The sequence below is a fragment of the Ursus maritimus genome, unplaced genomic scaffold (assembly GCF_017311325.1).
Source record: "Ursus maritimus isolate PB19 unplaced genomic scaffold, ASM1731132v1 scaffold_24, whole genome shotgun sequence".
Taxonomy (NCBI): domain Eukaryota; kingdom Metazoa; phylum Chordata; class Mammalia; order Carnivora; family Ursidae; genus Ursus; species Ursus maritimus.
The window spans coordinates 38,091,253-38,107,438 of NW_024424897.1; the positions used below are offsets into that span (position 1 = coordinate 38,091,253).

At 48.3% G+C, this 16,186-nt stretch overlaps 1 protein-coding gene across 1 annotated transcript in view; it reads left to right on the forward strand.

The window, feature by feature from the left end:
- Positions 1-16,186, forward strand: part of ASIC2 (acid sensing ion channel subunit 2) — a 1,007,421-nt gene that overhangs the window by 496,144 nt on the left and 495,091 nt on the right. The window lies entirely within an intron of this gene.

The window sequence follows — 16,186 nt, forward strand, 5'->3', positions numbered from 1 at the left end:
GCACTGTCCCAGGTGCTGGAAATGCAATGCACCAAGGAGACAGATTGGTTCCAGCTTTCATAGCTTTTATAGTCAATAGAAAGAGACAATAAAGAAGTGAACAAACAAATACTTAAGATACTTCCATAGTGTTACATCTGTGAATAAAAGATAATAGTGTGATGTGATAGAGAAAAAGGCGGCAACACTAGACTGGGTGATCAGGGAAGGCCTCTGAGGAGTTGTTTGAACTGAGATGTGAATGATGGGGAAAAGCTTCATATGATTCAGGGATAGAGATTCCAGGCTGAGGGATGGCAAGTGCAAAGGTCCTGTGGTGATTACAAACTTGATTTGCTTGAGGTACAGCAAGAAGGTCGGCATGAGTAAAATGGGCAAGGCAGAGAATCCTGGGAAGATAGTCAAATACCTGACCATAACCTACCAGCCAGCAGGGATCTGGAATTTATGTAATGGTAAGAGGAGCCATGGGGAGTTTAAAGCAGGGGAAATATATAGTGAATTGAGAGCAGAGCAGGAGAGGAGCACCCAGGCCTATAGTCTCCCAGTCTTACCACCACACTGCATGCCCAATACACAGTGACACCCTTCCCTTTCTCCCTCTGACTTCTGCTCCAGTTTTCTAGAATTGCGGCATGATGAGGTTTTCCCTTCCTTCTAGTTAAATGCTGAGCCAAATGAACAGAGGGATATGCTTCTTTATAGAGCAGTGTCCACTGAGCATCTTTATCCCTTAAAGGGGAACGAAACATGATAATTAGTAACCAATTAATGCGCATTTCAACAAACTATATTTTAATTATTCTGTCATAGGTTGTCTGCCTGTGAAATATTCCATGTTAATTAAATTCTTTTAATAATCCAATAAAGTGCCTCTTTTCCTTGATGTGCTGGTTAAAAGGAAGGCGATGGCAGACTTACGGCTCATGTAATTTGCGTTAATGGCATGAATCCTGCTTTGAGCTTTCATATGCCTATTGAACTAGTGATCTCTTAATACTTGCTAGACTTCTTTTTATATAATTATCACACAATTGTGCTGTTATGTCTGAGAGACTACATTCTGACAAGACGGGGCTTTGGGAACTTGGCTGGAGAAATACTTGACCGTATCTTATTCCTGGCTTTGATCACTGACCGGTTAGACCGCACCCCCCTGCCATCTGTCCTCCCTCACCCTGCAACATGTCCTAATCTCTCGCTCAGAGAGGGCGGTCATTGTGGCTTTGGTTTTAAGCATTAAGCACCTACTCTGTGCAAGGAACTGTGCTGGGTACAGAGGAATCGGGTACAGAGTGGATGAGGCCCTATTCTCCCATTCTGTCCCCTGCTGCAAGGAAGCTGGGGGTTCCTAGACACAGAGGGGAGGATAGGTAGGGGCTGACCAGGGCAGCAATCAGGGGTAATTAGTTAGGACAGAGGGGATGAGCTGTTCCAGGCAGGGAGAGGCCAGAAGCCCTCATTACCAAGTCCAGGGCATTAGAGGCAACTCTAGGCCTCTACAGGATGGAGTGACTATCCATATATTAGGCAGCAGGAAGCAGGAGGACTTGCAGGAGATGGGGACTCTCGGACTCTGAGTGATCGTGGTTGCGATCAGATAAGATACTTGGAAGGGTGTGAGGGATGCCAAAGGTGGGTCCGGAGGACAGGGAGAGGCAGACAGCAGCCGAGCAATGAGTCTGGGCCCTGGCCCCTTGAAGAAGTGGAATGGTGCTTTTAAGGATAGGTTAACCTGCTACAGAGTACATTGACTCACCAAAATCTATAAACTCTCAAACACAGTACAAGTTTATCTCTTGTTCACTTAACAGTCACAGATGCTTGTCCCAGATTGACAGGGCTGCTCTGCCTGACCTCCAAGGCCACTGACGCATGCAGGCTCTTTCCCNGTTGCATGCTGTCTCCTCGGCCAGTGCTTCTCAAACCGTGGTCCCCATACCAACAGCATCAGCATCTCATTTGGGAACTCGTTGGAAATGCCCCTGCTCAGGCCCCTCTCTGGGCCTGCTGGATCAGGAAACACTAGGGGTGGGGCCAGCAATCTACGTTTTAACAAGTCTTCCAGGTGGTTCTCAGACACTCAAGTTTGAGAACCACTGGTTGAGGGCCGCCTGCACCCAACCAGCAAAAGCAGAAGGAAAGCATGGAGGAGGCACTTGTAGATGGAAAGCCTTGACCCCAGTGGCACTCCCACAGCTTAGGTACTGAGAGCTAGTCATACGGCCATGCTTAGCTACCAGAAGGGCTGAGAATGAGGTCCCATGCTGGCCAGCAGCTTCCGAAATCTAAGTACATAATATGGAAGAGGAGAAAAGACGTTTTTCTGCCATAGAACGTGGAACGGGGTTCTGAGGGAAAAAGAAGGTCGCCGGAATTGCCATACCCATGACACTTGGAAAAGCACGTGGTCGGTTTCCCAGCATCCTTCCCTGCTGGAAAAGGGGCTTCTGTAAGGTACCTGGAGGCTCACAATGTCTCACAACCATCAGAAAACTGAAGTCAGAGAGGTCACATGGCTTGCCCAAGGTCGCAGAGAGAGTAAGTGAGAGGTGCAGGCTGACCCAGGATTGCCTGATGCCATGTTCTAGGTCTGTTTTGTTACATTCTGATGCCTCCAGCATACCAGAACTCTCAGACTATTCTTAAACTATACCCGTGTAGCCCTCCTGTATCCATTTCACAGCAGAAGATAGTACAATTGAAGGTACAAGCAGGTGTTGAGAAAACGCAGAGTCTGATCAAAGAGTACAGAGAGTGCAGGACATAATAATGAAGAATGAACAGATTGAATGCATGTATTTGTATGTATTTGTATATCTGTGTCTATTTATTTGTGAATATGTATATAGACATTATATACATATACATACATGATATTAATCCTCCATTCTGAGCAACTCAGAAAGAGAAAAACTTACCCATAAATAGCCATGCTAATATGACCAAGTAAGGGGGCGCCTGGGTGGCGCAGTTGTTAAGCGTCTGCCTTCGGCTCAGGGCATGATCCCGGAGTTCTGGGATCGAGCCCCACGTCGGGCTCCTCTGCTGGGAGCCCGCTTCTTCCTCTCCCACTCCCCCTGCTGTGTTCCCTCTCTCGCTGGCTGTCTGTCTCTGTCAAAAAAATATATATATATATGACCAAGTAAGCATTGTGCTTTACCTGTATGAATAGTCTTCAGTAAGAGTAAGGAAGAGAAGGATTTTCTAGATGAAGCATATGCAAGATCCCAGAGGGAAAAAGTCCAAGGCGTGTTTGGAGAATACCAAATAATCAGATGCGCCTGGAGTGGGATGTGGTGAGACTAATACTGGCATGATAGATAGGGCCTAGAATGTAGGAGAAATTAAATGTCAGGCTAAGGGGTTCATACTTTATTCTTCAAATAATGGGGATCCAGGGAAAAGTTTTGAGAAGGAGAGTGACATGTTCAGACTTGTGTAATAGGAAGACCACTAGGGGAGTAATGAATGGGATTGACTGAAGGAGAAGAAATTGCTAGAAGGCAAGCAGATAAATGCGAGGTTTTTGCAATAGCTTGAGGGAGAGAAAACAGAGTGTTGAATGGAAGTGACAGAAGTGGGTAAGAAGGGGAGAATCATTGTGATTGGAAGTGGTTGGGGAGAAGGAGGTGTCGAAGATGTAGTAGCTGTTTCTGTTGTCTGCGACAAGGATTTGGGGGGACATTAAAAAATAGAGCATGGCAGACATCCAAGTGTTGGGTCCAATATGCTGTATTTTATCAATTTTTAGATGTTAACATCCCTAAAATCAGGCTGTGTCCACACACATGAAGGCGTTTTTCAATCACTGACAGGCAGGAAGTCATGAGAAAATCATCATAGGCACACACGTGTGGACTCGTGCCATAGCCGCTAATACTGTCCAACCCCGGTCAGGTTCTGTGCATTCCTCGGCATGTCAACCCAACAACTACTAAAGGGCAGAAGAAACGGTCACATTGCCAAAAAAAAGGGATCAAATATCCATTGACCAAAATTCTTTTTACTGGATTTGAACGGAAGCTCTTTAACTTTGGGGTACAGCTGGGTGGTGGGAGTCAAACGTGTGCTTAGTCAAATAAGAAAGTTTGCAGTGTTGAGATTTGCTCGAAAAAGAATCCTGGGGACAATAACAGAGCACTCTTTTTCAAAAGACTATATTATCAATAAGTGGATGGTACAGAGTTGAAATCCTACAGGGAAAAACATGGACACTGAACAGAGTCAAAAAAAAAAAAAAGATTCAGGGAATTCTAGCATTCTTTTTTCTTTTTTTAAAGATTTTATTTGCTTATTTGAGAGAGAGCAAGCATGAGCAGAGGGGAGGGGCAGAGGGAGAGGGAGAAGCAGACACCCCGCTGAGCAGGGAGCCCAGCTTGGGGCTCAATCCCCGGACCCTGAATCATGACCTGAGCTGGAGGCCAGACGCTTAACCAACTGAGCCACCCAGGTGCCTCAAGATTTAGGAAATTCTAAAAGTGGATACGTTCTAGGAATACCCTGACCGTTTGTTTTCCATTTTATGGAAGAGTCATATATAGGCTGTTATAGTAAGTATAAAGTATTTTTCTGGATGATAAGAAAGCGTTGTGTCACAGTTTGTCAGATCTTTCTTATTGGTACATAAAATAATGGTACATCTTAAAATGGATGGCCCCTTAGATTCGATGAAATGTGACATTCATCATTCTCAACTCAGAGCAACTCAGAGTGAGGTAGATTTTGAGCCTAGGATGTTTCAACGTAGCTGAAAATATTTTCCACGCCATGCTGGTGAGACTTCAAAAAGGTACAGAAAGTGTGGAAAATAGTGTGGTAGGTTCTTACGAAGTCAAACTCACACTTACCCTGAGACTCAGGAACTCCCACTCACGGGTATTTGAGAAATGGTGTAAGAGAAATGAATGAACATATGTTCACGCAGACACTTGTGCACAAATGTTTATCACAGCTTGATTCGTAATAGCCACAAACTGGAACGGGTCCAAGTGTCCATCAGCCAGCGCACGCATCAGCCAAGGGTGGTGCGTTCGTACCGTGGACCGCGATTCAGCAATAAAAAGGGACAGACCGATGCATGTGATGACAGGAATGAATCTCCAAACCATTATGATAAATGAAAGAAGTCAGGACAAAAGACTCCAGACTGCATGATTCCATTTATAATGTCATTCCAGAAAAGGCAAAACTATAGGCACAGAAAATAAATCCTGGGCTTGGTAGGAGCAGATTGCCTGCACAGGGCCAAGAGGGAGCCTCTGGGGTTGGAGAGCTGTCTATAGCTTGATTATATGGCAGTTACACAACTGTATGCATTTGTCAAAACTCATTGAACTGTCTGCTTAAAAAGTATAAACACTGTTGTATGTATATTACACCTTGGGAAGCCTGGGGTTTTTATTAAATGTGGCTGAAAGATTGAAAAAGACCTGAGCTCCAGCCCCAGCTCCTCTTCTTACTTGCTGTGTGCTCTGGGCAGCTAATTTAACCTCTCTGAACCGACCCCAGCTTCCCCACGCACAGAGTGGAGATAACAAGGCCCGCTCAGAAGGGCTTTGCTGTGAGAACTAAGTGAGATGATTTATGTAAAGTACTTGGAGAACTTGACAAGGAGTAAATGCTCAATAATGTAACTCACATGCTAGCAGGGACCACAGGCAGTTTCATTACTGAGGAATTAATCAGTTGTTGGGATGACAGAATTGTACAGGCCAATCCATTGCTTGTGGCTGAAACCATCATTCTGATCAAAAACAGTGTTGAAATCGGGGCTCCAGGGAGACCCAGCCTGAGCCATTTACAGTCTGTGCATTCAAGCCTTCACTGGCACTGCTCACGCTATCCATCTCACTCCGGGAAACTTTACAGAAAGGGGGAGAGCACAGGGTGAAAGTTATTTTGAGCAGGGGCCCCAAAGACACCCGGGAGGCTGAGCACAGTCCCAGCACACACAGAGAAGATTGGCTTGAATTGGCTTTTGCTTCCCACTCATATTTGAGTCATCTACGCACAGCAAAATGAGTCACGTATTTTCTACGTACCAGGGATTACGTTAAGCAAGTTGCGCTCGGTGCCCTTATAAGAACCTGGTGAGGTAGAAATTATGATCATTTCCATGAAAGTGACGAGGAAACAGACTCAGAGAGATAAAGGGTCTTGTCCAAAGTCACAGCTAGTTAGGGCCCAGATTCAAAGCCTCAAATCCTAGTCCAGGGGGTCTTAATCATACATTAGACCAAGTGAAGGACCTGGGAACCCAGTGCAAGGGCAGAATGTTTGGGGGCAGAGCGCCTGGGGACCTGTGCCTGGACGTGGTTTACCTGCAGCACGGGGAGCTGGAGAAAGGGCTGCCTCAGGGAGGAGCACCTGCCCCTTACAGTCCCTGTGGGCAGGTTAACGCCCGCAGATGTAGGCCCGAGGGTGTGCTTGGCTTTGGGCTAGTTACCTTTGTATCCCTTTCCCTTCAGTGAGAACAGCCCTGGGCCATCTTGTGAGGCTCCTCCCTCTTTCCCCACAATACTGCACACGGGGCCAACAGGCTCCGAAATCCTGAGAACGATGAAGTCTTGGCAATACCCCCCTCACTTCAGTGCAGGCAACAATGCAATTCGCAGCAATGGCTTGAGCTTCCACTGAGTATCTCCCTCCCTGGTCCATTACCTGCTGGCTCTTCTCCAGGGAGTCCTGATTCCTCCCGGAGTCTCTTTCACCCTGTCTGTAAAATGGGTGGGCAGATCCAGTTGTTCGTTGGGCTCCCTTCCAGTTGGATGCTGTAATGTGGCAAGTCGCATTTCCCTTTCGCATGTCAGTGGATTTGTCAGCAATTCAGTGGCTCTGTTTTTGCAGAGGTATCCTGGAGTTCTTATCCCGCTCCCCTTAGAAGTCCCAAGTCTCTGGCCAGAACTACAAAATCCTGATTTTGTCTGAGCAAACCTGTAGGAGTCGAATTGAGAGGGGTGGGGGGAATAGGGAGAGAGAGAGAGAGAAAGGACAGGCAAATCCTGGATCTTAACTCCTAGAAGTAGATCATTAAACTTACAACCTCTAACAATGCTGGGGTTGGATAGACTGCATTTTAAGTGTCAACTTGTCAACCTTAAGATGGGAAACCGATTCTGTTACTTCCCTCTATGTTAAAGACACACAAATAATTTATTGATTTTTTCCCCCTAAGACAAATAACAAAACACCCCGTCACATCGGCTTTGCAAACCACATATTCTGAGATACGGGATTGCAGGAGAACATAACAAAGGATTCCAGTTCTAAGAGGATGGGATAAACATTTCAATCTGAGAAATCAAGAATATGCATAAAGATGTACAAAACGGATTATGTATTATAGCAACAATGATGTAAAATGTATGAAGAGCAGATATACATTAAGAGGCGACTCTGCACTTGGCTGATATGAGAACTGAACTAAATTCGCTCAATTGACGAACATTTATTAGGCGTGTCCCCTGTGCTGATCACTGTGCTGGGGGACCTAGTGAGTAATAAGACTTGGGTCCTGCCCTCCAAGAGCTCACCATCGAATGGGGAAACCTCTACCCACCCACCACGAACGTGCTCTTGGGGAGCTGTATCAGGCCCACCAACCCACAAGGATGACTAAGTCTTTGGGAGGACCACAAAGATGGATTCCCCCTTGCCCTTGTGGTACACAGCAAAGTCTCCACCATGCTTTAAGAGCCCTCCCTGAGAGGCCCCTGTAGACACAGTAAGGCTCACCAATCCTTGCCGTCCCCTCTTCAATCTCTACACCCCTTTCTGTCCTTAGAGCAGTGTTGTTACGGGTTCATTTATGTCCCCCCAAAAGATGTTGAAGTCCTAACCCCCAGTACCTGAATATGACCTTAAATGGAAATAGGGTCTTTGCAGAGGACCAAATGAAGATGAGGTCATGAAGGCGGGTCCTAATCCAGTATGACTATATCCTTGTTTAAAGGGGGACATATGGACACGGAGACAGACATATGCAGAGGGAAGATGATATAAAGCACAGGGAGAGTGCCATCTACAAGTCAAGGCATGCCTGACATGACCAGAGACTCAGAGGGAGGTCTGAAAGAGCTGCTCCCACAGAGCCCTCGGAAGGAACCGGCCCTGCTAATGCTTTGATTTTGGACTTCAGCCTCCGGAACCATGAAACAGCACAGTTCTGTTGTTGAGGCACCCAATTGGTGGTTCTTTGCTACGGCAGCCCCGGGAAACCAATACAAGGCAAGGACCTCACATCGCTGTTCCCTCCTTCTCTACCCACCCCTTCACCTGGCTAACTCTTCCCCAGCCTGGATGTCACCTCCTCCAGTGAAGTCCCCTGTCACGCACCACATGGGTCTCATGTTGTACCGTACACTCCCTTGTGTAATTTCTGGGGACGTCCTGCCTCCCCATCTGGACGGTGAGGTCCTTAAGGACACAGCACTCAGTAAACACCTGCTCCCACCCAGTGTGTGGAGCTGGGCCTCCTACGGGAATCAAGGAAGAGGCTGATTGTGAATGTGCTTTGCAAGCCAGAAAGCTCTGGGCACACAGACTGGATTTGATTATTTGTGTCCTAACCAAGACTGGATTGGGTAGGCAACAATCCTCACTGTGGCACTTCTGCAAGACACTGCATATTAGAGTTGTCTCTGTGTGTTTTCTTGGCAGACAGAAAAAAAGAATTTGCATTTGGGCCCTGAGATGTTTATATTTGGAGCTGCACTGCTTGTGTTTCCAGCCTTTCTCCCCTCTACTTTGGAATCCAGCCGGAGAGCCCCAAAGGGGGCTCAGGAGAAGTAAGCTGTTAGCATGGAAGGCGCTGGAACCATTCGAGGGTGAGGAAAGCAGGAGCCAACAGGAGGAACAGCCTCGCCTGGCCCCAGGGAATGTCCAGAAGGCCTCTCCATCTGGCTGTCCATTTAGAAACCTGACCTCTTTGCAAGTAATAAGCATCCAGGGCCCATTAAAATGCAAGGCACCTGCTGGGTATCTGAGGAGGAATCTGCTAGTCAGAAATGAACAGCTTTGGGGGCAATTGTGGGCTCCATCTTCAGGTAGCAGGAGTGGGTACCACAGCAACCAACCGTCACCTCCCTTCAGACTCCAGCTTATGGCCACATGGCTCATCAGAGTGGTCATTTCCCCTCAGTCTTCTCTCTGCAAATGAGGACAGTCCTCTCTGCTGTGCTCCCCCCACAGGCTCGTTGGTTGGGGGGATGAATGAAAACCTGGGTCTGAGTGGGCTCTGAAAACCGAAAAGCACTTTGTGGGTATAAGAGACTGTCATTTCTGTTTCAAGACAACTTTCACAGCTGTATTTATGCCCCTACCCGAGGAGCCCCAGGGTTTTCATCGCTAAGTCCCTTTGAAGTCTGATACCCTACAGTTCCTGGTTCTACGTTCCAGCTAAGGAATATGGGCAGTAAAAGGAGCATCATTCACAGTTAGGAAGGTGAGGAAAAGGCATGGAAATTAGCAGTTACTGAGCTTTAATTAAACATTTACTGCATGCCACGCAGTGTGCTGGAGGCTTTCATATATCTGTTCCTTTAGCAAGCACACCAGCCATGGAGGAAGAAACCAAGGTTTTTTTCTACAGAAGAAACCAAGGTTCAGAGAGGTTAAGTAACTTCCCCAAAGTCACACAGCTAGAAAGTTATAGACAGGGACTGGTGTTCTCTGATGGCCTAACAAAGGCATCTATCTAGATTCTCTCCATCTCTCTTGGTTTTCACTCTTCTTCCAGGTGTCCTTTAGAATTTTCTGTTTCGTTTGGACTCTTCTTTTGGTTCCCCATTGTCCCTTACTCTTGGGTCATAGCCCACCCAGCTCTCCTGCCAGGCCCCGACTCCTGCTTCATAATCTGCTCTCTGGAAGGAGGAAAACCCTGGTTCATAGCATTTGCTAATTCCTATGGTGTAAATAACCCCAAATGAACCGCTTCATGCTGCAAACACGGCTCGCAATATTCCCACCAGTGTGAGCCAGCTGTGAGCCAGCCCCAGCGCGGTACTGCTGGTATTTTTAAGATGCGGCTTCTAAGACTTGTTGATCGTTAAAGGAGGGGAGGCAAGGGAAAGACAAATCCAGGAAGACCGACAATCTGCCAGGTGCCTGGTGGTGCCGTTGATGGAGATGGAAAGACTGAGGAGACTGTCAGTTTGGGAAGGGGCTCAGAATCATGACTGCCACTCCACTTTTATCCTCCTGGCTTCGCAGGGGAAAGTAGTATCGCCACGTCTTTGCTCTGGGGTTTGGGAATAGGGGAACATTTTCTACACTCCGCATTCACTACTCAATCCTGGGGCCGCTCTATGATGTCCCTGAAATGAGACTCTTCTTTTTGTCTCTGTGTTAGTCAGGCTAATGCTAGCTGCTGTAACAAATCACTCCCCATCTCCGTGATGAAACCCAACTGAAGTTCGTGCTTCTCTCATGTAAGATGCCACCAGCAGTGTGTGGGAGGCCGGAACGGAGGTGGGAGCTCTGTTCACACGGCCGGTCAGGGATCCAGGCTGGTAGAGACCCTACCATCCCCAACACATAGCTTCTGAAGTTGGTCTAGGGATGAACTCCCCTGGCAGGGAGAGAGAGAAAGAGGAGAAGGCACGCCCACTTTGTAACCACTTCTACCAAGAGGTGGCACCTTTATTTCCACATACTCATTGCTAAGAACTGGTCAGCATAGCCTCGTCTATTGTGGGAGAGGTGCCGTTCTTGGCTGGGCAACCAGTTCTCCGCCACAGCTTCACAATTTGGAAGGGGGCACAAATCCTTGGTGGACACCCATTCAGCTCTGTCTCAGCCCCCATCCCAGGTCGGCCTTGAGCAAGTTACTTAACTACTACTCTAAGTCTCTGTTTCCTCGATCCTAGAGTTTCTCTCATAGGGCTCCTGTACGGCAGAAAGGCAGTGCTTGCCAAGCACGTGGCCTGCCTTCTGCCGCATTCAATACATTTGAACTCGGAGGAATATTTATGATCACTCTGTTCACCCCTAGTATTTTCCAGACAAGCCTATATCACATCCATGGATGCCCCCCCACCCCAAGCTTTCATCTGCAATCCACAGAAAAGGAAGCCAGATAATAAAAGCACTGGGAGAGAACTCTGCCCCTCGGAGGTGCCCCGTGGTGCACAGAGAGCCATAGTCCTGATCTAACATAACACGGTGGGTCCTTTGGCAAAGTTACTGGAATCCCCTAAGGCCCCCTTCCCTTCTTTGTAGAGGGAGGAGAACAAGAAATATCCAAGTTCACTGGGAGGATGAGCAAGACATCCTATATACACAAGAGCTTCACACTCCGTGACCCCTTACCTGTGAGTGTCTGACTTCTTACCAGCATCAGAAGACACACCGGAGGTTGCTTAGGAGGCAGGGAGATGAGACATGTCGCCACACGGACCTCTCCCCAGCAGATGTGGCTCATTTTAAAAATGATCCGTTTGGAAACGGGACGTACCACTGTTGCCTCATGAGCAGAGGGTTCTCATCGGCAAGAAGTCAGAGCTGGTCATTTTCCAAGACGTCTCCCTCTCCTTTTGATTCTGCACGCTCAAGGTTGTCTGGGGTCCCAAGCAATCAAAAATGATTTGTGTCAAAGAGGGTATTACAAGAATCATTTGTCATTTCTGGTTCGTGTTTGAATTTGAAGAATGATGCTGGGGAGATGTGAAGGCGGGATGCAAAGCGTCATTATGATGAGTGGCAAAACCGTTACGTTCACCTTCTCAGGAACTAGCTCTGGGGTTTCAACACAGTGGCACGGATCGGGAAAGTATTAATAATGAGAATACCTTGTGTTTGGGTGACAATCTTTTCTTTTTTAAAAAAAAGATTTATAATAGCACAGAGCGCATAGAATGACCTATGGAGAGCATCTGACTTAGCCTCGCCTTTTAGAGAGAGGAGCATTTTGTGTACTCAGAGCCGCAAAGCTAACTTTCCTGTTGATTGGACAGGGCCTTCGTCTTGCAAAAGCTGGCACACAGGGTCAGAATAGTGACCCAGGGGTTTATGCCCCAGGTTCTAGGCCCAGCTCAGTCTCCAACTGGCTGTGTGACTTCAGGCAAGACACTCTCCTTCACAGCATCTCTGTCTGCCTCTCTGCAAGGGAACATTGATGATTGCCCAGGGTCCTACAGCCCTGACACTCTGTGACTCTGTGCAACTCATGGGACAGGCTTTTTACTCTGATTTGGCAGATGAGAAAACTGGAATCCAGGAACCCAGAAAAGCTTCTCGGAAGTGGACTTTGATCTGAATCTTGTAGCTTTTCCTTCATAGACAGAGAAGGGAGAAGGACATCCCAAGCAGAGAGAATGGCATGGCCAAAAAGCAAAGAGAAAAGAGCAGGGCACTGTCAGGGAAGCTTGTATACTTGAACGTGGCTATGTTTTAGGATGTAAGGAAAAAGACAAAGTAAGAGAGTACTGAAAGGCAGTTTAGAATCAGATCATGGAGAACCTTGAATGTCAAGTTCAAGGACAAAGTATCTCTAAGCCAGTGTTTCTCAACCAGGAGTGATCTTGCCTCCCAGGGGACGTCTGGCAATCTTTGCACACAGTTTTGGTTGTCACCGCTGACGGAGATGTTGCTAACCCTCTCCAATGCACAGGACATCTCCAAAACACGAAGAGCTGTCCAGCCCCAAATGTCACCAGCGCCAATGCTGAGAAATTCTGCCCTGGGCAGACAGGCCCTCTGCTGACCACTATGGAGGCTGCATTGTAGGGGGGCAGGCAGGGGGCTGCTGCAGCCATCCAGAGAAAAGGTGATGAGGGTCTGAGCTGAGACAGGGTGGAGGGGACCGATGCACAAGAGATGGAATTGGCAGAATATGGGTTCCCCCTCTCCTGTACCGACACCTCAGGCTACAAGTCACTCATCTTCTTCCCTTCCCTCTCCTGTTCCCTCTGCCATCCCAAGAGCCAGAGGTGAAGGGAGACTCGGGGCTGGATCTCACTGCCCACATCTTTCACTGACCCTTCACTCACTTTGTTCAGACTTGGTCCTGGAGGGACAGGGAACGTCAGGAGCTGGCACATGAGGGCATTCACAGCCCTTCCTGTGATTTGGATTTTATAATGATTTGTGTCATTATTCATTGACTGCCATTTTCTGGCACAAGATTGAGAGTTCTGTGAGCAGGGACCATGTGAATCATTTCCTTTGCTGCATTGCCAGGGTCTAGCACAGTAGCTAACACACAGTAGATACTTTTAAAAATGTGCTGAATGCATGACTGAGTGTCCCTTGCCTCATGGATTAGACTTGCTGGGGAAGTGTGGATGGCCCATCTTGGTGAACTTGACCTCACCCCCACACACTGAATGGAAGGATAGGCTGGGTGTGGCTCTGGCTTCCCTCACATCATTTCAGCAAGAAGGGAACAGGGGGGAAACGGCAGACAGATAAAATAGGACTCAACAGAGCCCTGTATGATCCCTCAACCCTTCTAATCATACCCTTCTTGGGCATCCCTTCCACAGCGATACCCTTGTCCCCTCCAGGTAGCCCATGGACACAGAGAGTGGGGCTGAGAAGAGGGTAAAGGGCTGGTCGTCCTGTGTGACTGGGCCCATTGGTGGGGCAGGCAGGGAAATGCCTCACCATGGCTAGTGCCCTACTCTTAGCAACTTGAGAAAGGCTTGGTAGAAAGGTTGTGATGCCCAGGTCACAGAAAAAGAAAATGAGCTTGGGGGGAAAGCAGAGGATGGAGGAAAGAAGGACCCCCCTCTGTGGCCGCACGACCAGCGACGGCCATGTGGCCAGAGCAGCGGTGTGCGCGCATATCCGTGTGCTCCCAAAGGAGCAAAGGGAGGTCTTTGATGTCGGCTTCCCTGCAGTCTGCTCAGTTCTGAGCAGCAGCTCCAGGGACACACCAGCCCCAGAGCTCAAAGAATCAGGCCAACCTAATTCCCAGAGACCTGGCAGCCATCTGGCCCTAACCCCAGATGGCGAGAGCTGACCTCTACACGGTCAAACGTCGCTCTAGAGGCAAGGAGAGGAGCGGGACCCACGTGTTTGATGTCCCAGCTCTCTTTCTGCTCGAGATGTGGGGTTGGCACGGGGAAGGCAGCTCGGATCTGCTGTGCCCCACCCGCTGTCCCCTGCCCGGCTTTATGGAACCCAGTGCTACCCGAAACAAAGCCTCCTCCTTCTCGGTGACACCTGGTCCTGCCAGATGTCCTCTCACCGTGTCCTAGGCTGTTCTGGAATGTTTGTCCTAAAGGGCCAGGAGACCCTGCTGCAAACTCCTTTTACCGATTAAGGCATGATACGGACAGTAGGTGTTTCAAACCCTGTCTTGCTGTGTGATTTGGGGCTATGACTTAGCCTCTTTAAGCCTCTGTTTTTCCACAGGTAAAAATTGGAGGATAGTCCTTGATTCTGAGACTTCTCATCTAATTAAATAATATCAAATGGAACAGGACAGAAAAGCACTTGGTGTACCAAACACAGAGTAGGGACTCAGAAAAACTTTATTGAATGAGTGAATGCATAATTTAACAAAAATGAGTGGCTTCCAGAGACATCTAAGAGCCACTTTCTAAAACACCTTGCTACCTGCTAGGTTGGTCCTGGTGTCCTGGAAGCTGGCCCTTCTCTGGCTCCCTAGGGAGGACCGTGAGCTTTCTCTCAAGTTTTTAGCTACAATCCTGTCTCCCCTGGCCCTGGTAGCAGCACAATCTTCCAGAGAAAAGCACTTGGTGGGAGCCCAGAGGCCTCAGGCTCCCATCTGAGCCTCTGCCCTGAGCAAATGTGACCCGTAGACTTGTCTCTGTTCGCGCCAATTAAGTGGTATCATTAAAAGGCCTGGCACTGTCTGTGCGTAGCTCCAGAGTGACCACATTAGGAGGGCATCACTGCCATCTGCCAAGCCTCCCCCTCACAGGCCACGGGGTCTGACAGCAGAAGGGGACTGACCTTCATTTTTTTTTTTTTTTTTTACATCCAGAGCATGCTAGGAATGAAGGAAGTCCAAAAATGATTCCAACGTTGGTTATATTTTTCTAGACGCTCCCAGGCTAATTAGGCCTGCAAAGCACTTAGTTTTGTGCAAGACACCGGAGCCAACACACAAAATACTCATGATATGTGACAGATTTGTTAGTTGCCTCTCGCTCATGGACACCAAAAGGATCGATCCCCTTCCTCTTTCTTCAGAGTCAGGTTCTTTCCAAGGGCCAAGAAATTGTATGTCAGGGACTCAGAAACCCCAGGCACACGGACTGCCTGGCCCCTTTCCTCACCAGCCGAAGACCCCGCTATGGCCTTCACATTTATTGAATACATATTTCCTGGAGCTGCTTTGTAGTAGGCCGGGGGGGGGGGATGAGCCGAATAAGACCCACTAGATACGTACGATCCAGGGGGGTAGAGAGACTTATAAAAATAGCTGATTAAAATACAGCACTCCTAGAGGCAGAAGAGAGGGATGAGTAAAGAGCCAAAGGAATGCAAAGGCTCCCTCTATCTATCTGCCTGGGGAATCGTTGAGGAAATAGTAATAGCTGCCATTTATTAAGCACCTGCTGTATGCAGGCAGCCTTCCAAATACCTTGCATGACTGATTTCATTTAATCCTCATTGAGAGGGGAGAGGACCCGGCAGCTACCGAGCAGTTGCTGTGTGCTGGGCACTGTCAGCGTTCTGCAGAATGACCCCCTCTCCTCCCGACAGCCCCGCCACAGAGGTATCCTTGCTCCCACTTCAGATTCCACTTCCGTAGGTCTGGGGTGGGGTCGGAGAGTCTAACAAGCCCCCAGGGGTTAGCGATGAGTGTTGCCGCTCTTCGGGGCACACTAGAAGAAGAAGGGGGTCCACAGCACCTTTGGGACCAGGGTCTCAGCCCTCCACGCACCACAGAATCACCCAGGAAGCTTTTAAAATGCATCAGTGTTTGGGTCTTTCGGCTTCACGATCTGACTGTGCTTGGGTGGGGTTCAAGAATGTATTAAAAGCTCCCCAGAGCAGTGAGGGTTGAAAACGACTGTTCTACTTTTTACCGTTTTCTGTCTTTTTTTTTTTTTTAAGATTTTGTTTATTTATATGAGAGAGAGAGCAAGCATGAGCAGGGGAGAGGCAGAGGGAAAGGGAGAGGGAGCAGACTCCCCGCTGAGTGCGGAGCCAGATGTGGGAATCGATCCCAGAGCCTTGAGACCATGACCTGAGCCGAAGTCAGATGCTT